This window comes from Nyctibius grandis, chromosome 13 (genome assembly GCF_013368605.1).
Source record: "Nyctibius grandis isolate bNycGra1 chromosome 13, bNycGra1.pri, whole genome shotgun sequence".
NCBI classification, from domain to species: Eukaryota; Metazoa; Chordata; class Aves; order Nyctibiiformes; family Nyctibiidae; genus Nyctibius; species Nyctibius grandis.
Genome location: NC_090670.1, coordinates 841,675 through 854,413, shown reverse-complemented (window position 1 = coordinate 854,413; position 12,739 = coordinate 841,675).

Here is a 12,739-nt window from a genome sequence, read left to right as displayed (position 1 = left end):
CGGCGTGTAATCAAGCAAGGAGAGAGGGAATGGATATGAGGAAAGGGAATGGATATCGGTGGTCCTTGGTGCCAAAACCAGAAGACTGAGCAGAAGGGGAGCTGGGGCCGTGTGAGTCTGCCAGCCCAAACCTCTCGTGGTGAGGACACCCAAGCAGATACTCCTGCTTTGTTCCTAAGTTGTGCCTCGTTTGGAAGACCCTCTGTAAAGCCTGTATGGTCCTTGCTAGTCAGTGCACCTCATGAATTGCAAACCTGGAGCACTGGAGGTGCCTAAGCTACCGGGGCATGAGGAGGGCAAGATAAGGAAGAGAGCCTGCAGGGCTTTGGAGCTGTTGGACCTGGTCTCAAACCTGGACGCAGAGAAGGGACTCGGGCTGCGTTAGAGACACAGAGCGAGCGTTGCACGTTCTCCTGCTCCAGGAGGCAGAACAGCAGGTCCCTGGAAGGTCTGGTCCTGTCTCTGGTGTGGGAGAGGCAGCCCGCATCGCACCGCGGCAGCCAGCGCCCGCGGGACCTGCTGCGAGTGTGTGGAGCAGCGTCTGCCACGGGGGCTGTGCGCAGCAAGGGGCATTAAAAAGCCATCATATATTGTATTGTCCGTACATTAATTTAAAATATATGCAGCCACGTATAAAATATTACCTGACACGTAATATTCGTGCAGTTTGAATTAGACTTTAGGCCGATACGTTTTCAATATGCGCCGTGCGGCGTAATGCACCCCGTGAACAGGCAGCGACGGGTGTGAGATGTGTGTGAGATGCGTCTGGAGCAGGAACAGCTTGCAAAGCCATTCAGGAAAATATTTAGAGGAGTGAGGGGCGGGAAGGGGCTTGTTCTGTCTTTGTTTCTGTGACTGCTTTAACTCCAGGCTTTCTGTCCCGGGAGTCCCACGGTACGGACTGGTGACCCCCCACAGGCCCGTTCTGTGCCGTGCTGGCATCTCGCTGCTCCAGGGGCCGTTTAGTGAAGAGGGGCGTGAAAAGGAACCAAAATGTCCAGTCACTCCTGCCAGCATCGGCCTCGCTGATAATCCCCCTGCACGGGCAGGTTTGCCGAAAGGCTCGGCCATCCTCCAGGACCTGCTGGCACACGGCATGACACACAACGTGGCACACAACATGGCACACGGCATGATACACAACGTGGCACCCAGCGTGGCACAGGGTGGGACACGTCGTGGCACAGCGTGGCACAGGGTGAGACACGGAGTGACACATGGCGTGGCACATGGTGTGGCACAGGCAGCCTGAGCATGGGCAGGGGACTCGCACGTACCCGCTTGCAGACACGGCAGTGGCCTTCTTCCTGCACTGCACAACCTCCTCTTCTCCAGCCTCCACCACTGTGCACATGTCCCAGTCCAGCCACAGCCCCCAGTAAAATCCTCCCTTCTCACATCCATCCCTCACCGTGGTTCCAGCCTGGGACTCCCGACCACCAGCTCACCTCTCCTCCCACTGTGACCTGTCTGAACATTGCCAGATGCACGTCCACGTCCTACCTGGAAGCACCATCCCAAGGAGATATAAGCAGCATCTGTTGCACTTTCTCACTGGGTTTATAATTTCTAGGGCCTGGCTGGCTCTGGGTCTCAGTACCCCAGATCCAAAATACACGCTTGGGCTTCATTTCCTTCTGATCTCTCTGAAGGGAGAGGTCTCCTGCAACCCATGGGCACTACATAGGAGGACACCTCTCCCCTGCTTCTGCCGTGAGACGCTGAGAGCCAGCTGGCACAAACCTCGTAGCAGAGGCAGAGGTGGCAGAGCCTGGGGTGGGTTGGAAGGCAGACGGTCGGGGCCGCACCACACACCCTGTCCCTCTCCTCTCTGTCCTTTTGCCTCCCTTCGTCACGCACCAGACCCCGAGAACAAAGCCCGTTTAGTTTCCTGCTCCAGACAGGCCATAAGGGTTTATGCTGGAAGATGTTTCTTATTTCTGGAAACACTGTCTGGAGCATTTTTCTTCTAAAGTTTTAGTTTATCAATGTGGAAACTGCTGTTGAAAGTGGACATTATCCACAGCACTTCCCATTTCAACAAAAAGCCAAAGTTCATTTTTTTGGAGAGAGGGGGGAGAAGGAACCTCTCCGTGTTTGGTATGGAGGCTGTTGAGCGGCTCGGCCCTGCTCATGGCTGGCCCCCAGCATCCCCTTTTCCTGCTCCAGGATAATGAGAGCTCAGAGGCCAGTACGGAGACACAGAATCAGCACGCTGGGAGATCAGCAGGATGTACGCAAACCGCCTTGGACCAAATCCACCCCGAGCACAGCCCATACCATAACACGACCACGAGCCGCGGAGCTCTGAAGTCTGAGAAATAACATTTCACTTCTCCCCATCCCCCTGTTTCTTTTTCCGCCTCTGCCAGCACACACCTGGGCTCCAGTCGCCACATCCAAGGGCCACAGCGAGCCTTGGGCTCACAGCACCTCGAAACCCAGGGCTCCACCTTCGCCAAGATGGGCTTTGGGTTATTTTAAGCTCAAGCTTTTTTCTGGTCGAGCAACTGTGACTTTGCCAGGCTGGATCTCCAGAACTGGCCAAGCTCGGCCCAGCACGGGGAGACACCCATGAGCGTGGACTAAGCATCTCTCGTTCCAGCCTTCCCCGGGTTCTGAGATTAGGCAGAAACTCAAACAAATGAAGGCGGTTGCTGGAGAGGACAGGAAGCAATTACAGACCACCCTGCAAAGGCAGGACAGCAAGCAGCTTGTGTGGCTGCTGCTGCTGTTCAAACAACAACAACCCCCAGGCCGGGGAGGGCAGGAACATCTTTGAAGAACAATGCTGGAGCGAGGTGCGCTGAAGGAGTCCACAAAGGAGCGTTAACACAAAATGCTCCGGCGCGAGGGCCCTGGGCTCTGGCTGGGGGGGTCAGGAGGGTCCCGCTGGCAGGAGGAGGACAAACAGGATGGGTTCGTGGTTCCAAAGGGACCCGGGACCTCCTGGTACCGAGCCAGCGAGGGGACCCACGCAGGTCAGGAGAGGGTGGCCTGCAGGATGCCTTTTCCATCTGCAGGGCCATTTTGCGGCGGGGTTTTTTTCCTTTGCCATGGAGGGGGGAGCGGGAGGGAGGCATTCTCAAGCTGTTTTCTCCAGGATATCCCAGCTCCGCCTGACAGCTGGTTCCCATTGGGCTCCTGACCAAAGGCAGTCTCCAGCAAGGGTGGGAGTGGGCGGGAGGGGGGGAAGGGAACCTAATAACGATGAGGACGAAGAAGAGGAAGGATGAAAGGCACTTAAATGTGGAGGGTGGAACTGAACCAGGAGGACACTCGGTGGGAGGGGCTGGCGAGGCTTTGAAGCTCCTCGCTATGGGGAGCCTCCTTTAAACCCTACACCATATTGGTACAAGGTGGGGGAGGAGGGTCTGTCTCTCTTTTTCCCTCTGAAATATTACGAGAGGTTGAGACGTCCACTCAGGATGGCCTGTTTCTGTCCATTAAGCATTTTCAATGCTTGTCCTTCTCCCATGGCCTCCCCTCCTTGTGTTCCTTGTGGGAATGGGCTGGGGATGGCAGGTTCCCAAAGATGCCCTCCTGGGGAATGGAAGGCTGTGGGGCATGGGGCAGGGTGATGAGGGGTGGTGTCAGGCACAGCCTCATGCCAGTAGGCGTTCAAGAGGAGGATGTATGAAAAGGAGCTGTTTGTGTCCCAAAACCCAGCATCAGCTGGTGGTTTTTGCTCCTCTCTGTCAGAAGTCTCAGCAGGCAGGTCAAGGGGAGGATGTCTGGTGCTGCCTGACCTCCCCTCGCTGCTGGCCAAGCAGCTCTGGGACGGGCACTGTGGCTCCCCAGTCCCTGCTTCAGGGGGCTGGAGCCATCGGTTGCCACACAGGAGCCACAAAAGAGCATGTCCAGCAGACACGTGTCTTTGGAGCACTGTCTGCATCCCTGCATCAGCTGCCTGGCTGCACACCATGGCTGAGAGGTTATTCCCGTTGGAGCTGAATGACCTTGCTCTAATCTAATAAGGAACACGCTCCAAAGAATGGAATAAAACCCAACAAGCCTTGCTCTGCCCCCTGAGACGAGCAGTCCTGTCCAGGCTGGCTGAGCCTGTGAGCACTGTGCAGGGTTCGGAGCTGTGCTCAGAGTGGAGCTGGAGAAGGGCACCCTCGGTCCTGGACCCTCCTCGGTGCACGGGCTTTAAATCTCTAGAGGAAAAAATACTCTGTCGGTGCATTGTTCGTCCCAAGGTTGTCAGGAAATCGGGGCGGGGAGAGGCATGAGGTGACACAGAACCAACAATGGAAGGAGAAAGTTAACAATAACACTTTTTTTTTAGTGTATGGCAAACTATTTCTGACAGAGAACTGGTTGAAGGTTCAGCGTGGTATTTTGAGCAATTAATCCAGCTTGGCTTTGCCCTGAGTTTGTGTGCTGCGTGTCCCCAGGCCTCTGCAGTGTGTGTCTGTTTAGAGGCAGCCACAGGGTCTCCGGGGGATCCAGAGGTTCCTCCTGTACACGTGTATGAAGCTCAGGAGCCTGGAGCCACGGCACTCAGGGGTGTCCTTAGCTGGAGCCCTTGGCCACCTCGTCCAAAGGTGATGGCGGTGATGGCGCAGGGGGGTCTCACGGCGTCTCCAGGGACTGGGCACGGTTTCAGACTGGGGTGAGCAGAGGAGGGTGTGTGCAGGCAGAGCACCAGCAGAAAGCTTGAGAGCGGCTCCGAGACATCTCCCTCGCCCTCTCCCCCTTCCCATGCACCCCTTTTGTGTTTGGTTTTGTACTGAGATCTGCAGGTGTCTGCTACGCTGCGACGAATTGGAAAATTGAATGCGATATTAAGTTAATTAAAAGTGCCCTCTGTGTGTTAATCTTCTTGTCAAGTTTTAATTAAGTGCTGATAAAGGCTCAGCATGGGGGGTGGGGGATGTTCCTGGTTTCCCCTCCCATGGGCCAGGCAGCCTGCAGGCACGGAGGTGCTTGTTAGGGTAACGCTGGGGTCGCAGTGGGTGCCCTGATGCCTCCGGGTGCCTGCAGTGGGGTCAGGAGAGCTTGGCCATAGGGCTAAAATACACTGAGAGAGGAGCTCCGTGGTGCCTGCATCCACATGGGGCTGTTGCCATTTCCCTCTAAAGAAAGGGTGAAATGGGACCGTTTTCTTGCCACTCTTCCTCGCCTGGGTGGAGCCCTTGCTCACAGCACGTCCCACTCGGTGACAGTCCCTGCCCGGCCGCAGCAGCTCTCCTCCCAGGACGGGTCACGCTCTTGGTGATGGCTGATTTTCTGCTCGTGAGCCAGAAAATTCAGGATAATTGTCATGTCTGGGTGATTGCCGTTTCTTGCTGGAGGGACAGACCAATGTGGGAGCATCAGGAGTGGGGTAGGGCTCTCCGTGCAGTCCCCTGTTCCCATAGATGTGCCATCGCTTTCTGCAGGTGGTTACTGATACGTGGAGCCCCCGGCGCGGTAACAAGGGATGCTCTTTGGAAGAGGCACCCAGGCAGGGCATGAGGAGTGGGAGCAGGTCTGGGGTCTGCAAGGAGGCGGATGCCCAAGGTCCCGATGGGTGATGGGGTTGGTTAGGGTAGGAGTGAGCTGAGTGCAGCGTGAGGGAGAAGCCTGGAGCGGTCCTGGGTACCCGGCGGAGGGTTGGTGGGATGGAAAAGAGGATCCTGCCAGGTGGGAGTGATGGAGAGCTGTGGGACAGTTGGGGGTGTTTGGCTGAGTGGCAGCAGGGATCAGCAATGGCAGAGCCTTGGGGGGGTCCTGAAGGCGGGTTCTCACAGGGGAGGGGTGCAGAGCCATGCTACGAGGCAGGAGGGTTGTGGTCTTCTTGGAGTCGTGGGAGCTGAGCTCTTCCCACCCTGTTGCTGCGGTCTGGGAGTTTGTAGCCACAGGACAAGCTGTACCTCTCTCCTTCCATCACCCTCCTGCTCCTCTCTTGGTGCTGCGGGAGTCCCTCCAGCTCCCCGTGGTTCACAGGGGCTGCGGGACGGGCTCACACGTGTCTCCATCCTGCTGTGCACTCGTGAGTGGTGCAGCTGCAGGGACACTGTCACCGTGGCTGGTGAAACCCCCCCTCTCGTGGGGGTTTGTGGGGACCTGAGCTGAGCGGGGCACCCGGGCTGGCTGCGAGGAGCTCCGGGAACCGGCTGGGGCTCGTGGCACTGGGAGGAGGCGATGTGCGCTGGGATTTCCTTCCCTCCTTGGGAAACAGCGGAAAGGTTTTCACCCAGAATGGTCGGTACGAGGTTGTTTGTGAGGTGGGAGGGAGCAGCAGCTCCGGCCCCGCAGCGGGAGGCCCCGCCGTGCCCCTGCCTGTGCTTAGCGAGGGCTGAGGGGCCGGCGGGTTTGGGAGAAAAGTGCTCGTCCCAACACTGCAGGAATAATTTTTCTTCTTTTAGAAAAAAAGACTAGAAAATAATTATTTGCCTGGATAATCCTTCCCTAAAGCAGACAAGATGATCCCCCGTCAGGGTCTGACTCTCTTTACTCTGCTTGTTCCTTAACGAGGGCAGGTTGGAAATCAGGGCTGCGAGCAGCGCAGATGTCTCTCGTGTCTCTCTTCCAATGCCAGACAATATCATTTTGCAGCAATTATCTCAATCACTGACCATAGATTGAGCTGGAATACATTTTGCCAAATAGTTCCTTGCTATAAATTTCTGTCGATGTTTCCATCGTGGGGTTGACATTTCCCTCTGAACTGACAATTAAACTATCTTTGCTCGGTTACGGCCGTTACATTTAACCTCTGTTGATTCCATTTTTGACTTTTACATAGGCAACATGTTTCCCGCTCGGCACACGGGTCTCACCTAAGCTTTTCATTGTATTTTTAAGGTCCCCAGCCAAAATTAAGACATTTCCCATTCTAACTTACAGCACCTTGTAATGCCTTTAAACCATTACCAATATTCTTTGAAATATCTCAGGGCCAGATCCAGCGCACAAGTGGAGTTAAAAGTCTCTAGTTTAGAGCCTGAGCCATTAACTTGACCGGCCAAAGTATTTCCCCTGCCTCAGGTTTTTCAGCTCATGGCAGGTACAGCACCTGCATTTACAATTAGAAAGTTATTAAGTGATACTGCTTTTAAAATGAATTGTGACTGTTCCCAACTCGGGGCAGCCCCGCTGCGGCTTTCTGCGCCCGCTCCCCGGCCCCGGGATCGGGCAGTGGGGGAGTTCTGGAAGCGTCTTTCCATTGTGCTTCAGTCTCCAGCTTAAAGGCTATGATTTTCCCAGTTACGAGCAGGACCTGTCAATCCCTCGTGGTTTGTCTTGGAGCTCATGAATTGAGGAAGGTTCCCATATATCCATCCTCCTCCTCAGCACGCCTGGGAGTGCGCTTGGCTCCGGCTGTCCGGCGTGTTTCTGAGAGGTGGTTTCTTCGCCCCAGTCACCAAGATTAATTTTGTATAGGCATTTTCATGTGCTGGGGGAAAAAAAAAAAAGAAAAAACCCACCTGGAATCAATTGTCAGCACAATGGAAGCTGGCATAGTTAACGCTGGGGAGAAAGGGGTGGACAATAGTTTATTTACCAGAAACGCTGCTTTGGGGACAATCAAAACTATTGGTGAGTTACTGCCAAGCTGGATGAATAGAGAAGACTGGAAAAAAAATTAAGGGGAAAAGAAAAAAACCCTGGAGAAGTCAAAACCTTTAGTCATACTGTTTTGTGAAGTGAGTTTGTTGTTGTTTTGAACGGACACTGAGAAATCTGAGATTTAAAGGCACATCCAGCCAAGCCGCGCGCTCGGGGCCGGGCTGGGGAAGCGAGCCCTCCCTCCCAGGGCAAAGCCCGGCACGGGGACGTGGGGGAGCTCGCCCGCCTCACCCCACGCTCCATCCTGCCTTATCTCCGCTCCTTCAGCCCTTGCCCACTGTGTTTATTCACACTGTAAACTTCTTCGTGACGGGTCTGTCTCTCGTTGCATTTGTTTTGAAGCGCTGTCCCCACTCATGGCTTATCTCTCGGCACAGCGATAACAACAACCAACAACCCTCTTTGCTTATATCACCGTCTCTTTTAAATGTTTTCATAATCTAAACCAGCGCTTCTATCTGCTCTTCCTTCCTCCGTGTGAGAGCACCCGGTGCGTGTGACGCTGATGGCCCAGCTCGTGCGGCGAGGCGGCTGCCTGCACTGTCGGCTCGCTTTGTGCAGCCCCTGTGGAAACAAGGGAAATGTCAGACTGGTGCCGTGTTTCTGCAAGATCCCCGTACAAATACAGTGGCTGCAGAAATAATTGCTCCATTTTTGGTTCCATATAACTTTTGACATCAGGGGTGTGCAGGAGTTGAGCCTCCTCCGGGGAGGAGGCACCACGCTCTCACAGAATCACAGAATCAATCAGGTTGGAAGAGCCCTCTGGGCTCATCGAGTCCAACCATTGCCCTGACACCACCATGGCAACTAGACCAGGGCACTAAGTGCCATGTCCAGGCTCTTCTTAAACCCCTCCAGAGATGGTGACTCCACCACCTCCCTGGGCAGCCCCTTCCAATGGCTGATGACCCTTGCTGAGAAGAAATGCTCATTTCTTCTGTGGCGATGTGGGCACCCCCACAGGGACGGAGCATCCCCACGCCTACCCCCCACTCCCCTGCCTCCATCCCTTTCCAGCAGCCACACCAACGAGGGCTTTGTGCTGCTTCCCCTGGGCTTGGGTCTCCCTGCTTGTGCTTACGGTGGGAAGACACCCCTGCAGCTGTATGTTAACGTGTGTATGGCCACCGGTGTGCCCGGCGCTGCCCACCCTGCCCTGCGAGTGCTGCCCTGCCTGATGCTCGCTGTAGCGTGGGTGCGTGTGCTGGGTGACTCTGGTACGGGATTACCTGCCTGCACCGCTGCGTGCTGCTGCGTGCCTTGGGGTTTATCTTCCCCCACCCTTTGTTTTTTACCCCCTCGGCTGGGAGCACCCCTCACGGCCCGTGTGCCTGCGTAGGGCACAGAGCACACGTGTGCCGCTCGCCTGCCGTCCGCCCGCAGCACCAGAAGGGAAACCAGCGCTGCCAGGGACTGAAGGTCAGCAGAAGGACATCTCAATTATTCTGTGTCATCTGTGAGGAGCTCGGCTCTTGTCAGAGTCCCAGCGGAGAGCAATGAAACAGTAACTCAGCTGGAGGAAAAAAGAAAGTGGGAAAAAAAAAAAAAGGAAAAGAAAGAGGGGAAAAAAAAGGCTCGTGCACTCTGCACAGAAGCTAAGGTCACTGGGATTGACAGCTGCTAGGAGATATCTCTATTTCGTGTGCTGAAAATAACACCTCTCCGGGCTACAGATCTGCGTTTTCAATTAAATATTGGGCAGTGAAGAGGGGAAAAAAATCTCAACGATAATTTCAGGGGAGGGGAAGGAAATGGAAAACAGGCTTGTGAAGGAAGCTTGTCTCGCTGCTTCCAGTAACCTTATTTCCTCGGGACTGTCCTGTGTATTCCTCCTGCTCTCCTCTCCTATCTTGACCTCTCCTTTTGAAGCCCTGGGAAAGTGGAGGCAGCAACTAGAGAAATAACCCTGGGCGGAGGGAGGCGGGGGAGCCACCCCTTGCATCCCAGCCCTGGCAGCACTTCTGGAGCTGCTCTGTGGTGTGCAGGCTGGGGTGCCGGCAGCCCCCGCGGTCCCCAGCCCTTCCCACTGCCTTCTGCTCGCGTCCTGCCAGTGGGGTGCCTTCGTTAAGCACAGTTAATTGGGAGCCAAGGACTTCCCCTCTGTACAGGTGGGACTTCCTTGCTGTTTCCACGGGCTCAGGGCCGTTGGGGTTTCGGCACGGTGAGGTTGCCACTGACCTTGGCCGTGGTTGGGCTCATACCGTGCCAGTTCCCAGCCTTTTCCCCAACGATTCGCCTGCAGTCAGTGTGTCCTTGCTCCTTCTCCTCGCACCAGGCTCTCCTTTGCCCACATCAGAGGTTGTGCTGGCAGAATGGTGTCCGACTTTGTAGTGCTCCTACGTTGTGGCTCCTGCCCCTTGTTTCCAGATCTGGTCACATCTTGCCCTCCAGACTAGGGGCAGTTACCCCCTCTCCCTCCCTGCACGACCTTGTTCCTTGCCTGGGGGGTTCAAAACTGTTTCTTCCATATAGTTCTTCAGTGCAAGAGGGGTGGGAAAGTGTTTCCAGAGGGAAAAGCCCTTGAAAGCTCCATGGCCTGGAGCCACCAGCCCCCCGGGCGGGCTGACCCGGCTGGGAGCCACCAGCCAGCGGGTGTCTGGGGACCTGCCCACAGGTACCTGCTGTACCACCAGCATCCCCTGCCATGGAGCCCGGGGCCCGGGGGCTTCAGCACAGACAACAGCTAAAACAACAACAGCAGACTCCGTAATTACTAATTACTAATTACTGCCATTGTTCCCAGGCATGAGCCTGCATCAACATCATCATTACAACGTACTAATATGCAACGCTGTTGCGTGATTGCATAAAGTGCTGCTGCTGTTGATAGAACATTAATTAATAAACGTCTTCACCCCAGTAACCATGTTCCGTTGGGGAGCGGGTGGGCTGCAGGGAGGCTGGGGGAGGCACCCGCTGGCACTGTCACTGGAGGGGGGTTCAGGCGACGGCAGCGGTGGCTCTTCCAGCCTGGGTGCCGACGCGGGCTGGGCAGTGCCGGCACAAAGCAGCCCTTGCTGCCGGGAGGTTAAAGACAGCTCTTCCCTCTCCGGGCTCAGGAGACACCTTCTGTGGGATCCCCTTGGCGCTGCGAACGGGCTCTTAGAGGGGGAGTGTACGACTGAAGCTGGGGTGGCTGCTGCTTTGGGGGTGCTCCTGTGCCAGGGGGGTGAGCATGGCGATGGGGAAGGTGCTGCTGGGCGTCCTGGCAGCCAAGGACATCAAGGCTTTTCTCTCACACACAGAAACCAACCCCATGTGCCTCCTGGGAGCGTAGGAGATGTCCTCTCCCTTGCACCGTGGCTGTCTGTCGGAGAGGAGAGTAAAGCGAGCAGCCCCGGGGTCATCTGCTCTGCAAAGAGGCTCTGCTTCCTTCCCCCCAGTCCTGGACCTGTGCGCTGGGAGTCACGCTCACACCTCATCAAGCGAGCCTGCCCTCGCACTGACAGGCTTCCCTGGAACACGGGCCCATTTATTTTATATCCCGAGAAACAGAAACGTTTGCATTAAGCAGCAGACGCGATGGGAGCAGATGCAGGTATTTCACCTTTGAATCCTGGCCTTGCCGGCCAGGAGCTAAGCAGGAGGCTGACGAATTGCAAACACATTAAGACCCCAACTTGCTGGCAGGCCTCGTGCCTGGCTTTGTCAGCTGTGCAGCCAAGGAGTTGTCTAAGTGGTCTTTTTATTGTGCTTCCTTACCAACCGTTCAGACATGCCAATGGTAGGAGCTCTGCCGAGCTCAGGCCGGCCTTCTCCAACCTGTCCTCTACACCAGCGGGTTCTTCTGAGCCTTCTTGGGCTGGTGGGATGAGGGCCCGTGTGTCACCTGCCTGTTGGCTACACTGATTTTATATCATGGACCACCTATTTGGTGGGCTTTGGCTTGGGCTTCTTTTTATTAGAGCCATGTGAACCCATTTGTGAGTGTCCTGCGCTGCTGCCCACAACCTGAGCAGCCATTCCTTCCCCTCAAGAAACTTCTACTGAGATGCCAAAGCATTTAACTGAAATTGATGTTATTTCCTGACATCACTTCTCTGCTTCTTCCAAGCTTTGTCCAGGACCTGCAGAGCTCCCACAAGAGTGTGTTCGCCTGGAGCAGGGAGCCAAGGTCTCCTCTCCCCAGATCTCACCGGGTGGGAAGGGTGCTCTTGCTGAACACGAACCTCTTCATGGGGAAGCAACTGTGGGAAAGCGGAGTGCAGCAACCCAAAGCAACATGTAGCTCTGATTTTTTCGGGGTTGGGAATAGCCGGCCGTTTTCGGGGCTGCCGGGGTGTTGCCCCGTGGGGAGGTGGAGCAGAGTCTGCCTGGAGAAAGCGGAGCAGGAGCCGCACGGGAAGGGCAGGATGGCGAGACACGAGCACCTGGAAAGAATTAACGCTTACCCTCGGCGAGAGCCTGCGAGGAGAAAGAACAAAGCAGGCGAGGAAAAACCAGAGCAAGAACAAAATGGTGCTAGTGGGAAAAGGCATTCCTGCTGCTCTGCGCGGGGACGGAGCCGGCTGAGCCGAGCAGCTCTGCTGGGCGTGGGGGAAAAGCTGCTCCCTGCAAGAGGCTCAGCCCTGCTCACATTTTCTTTTCTGTTCACTTCTGACTGATTTTTTCCTCCTCTTTGTCTTTCCTTCCCCGTCTGACTTTGTCCCGTCCCTCCTTCTTTCTCCATTTTCTCTGATTTTTTCTGTGCATCCTTCTCACCCACTCCTCCTCTTTTCCTGTAGTAAGACAGTGTTTTTTCCGTGCCCAAAGACCATTCCCACTCTCTCAGCAGCCTGGGGGATTAGTACCCCAGTTGTCCTTTCTCCAGGATCTCCTGATCCTTACCCGCAGCTCTTCCTCGCGAGGTGCAGGAACAGGGGTAGGCAGAGCCTGAGCATTGCTGCATTTAGGTAACTTAACAGACATTCTGGAAATTGCCACTAATTTGAATCTGACACAGTTTTGCCAGTGATATTCTGCATGTGGCTGAGAGGGCTTGTGACCTCTAGGACATGGGGTACCTCCTTCCCAATAATAAATTCCTCTTAGCCTGCTGGCTGACTGCTGTTTGCACACTACCAGACCTCATCACACCAATTACTCAAACAAAAGACAAAAGAATTGCATTTCACTGGGGAGTTTTCCTCCTTCGTGTCCTCCTGGTGCGTCGTGCCCTAGGTGGAGGAGTTCT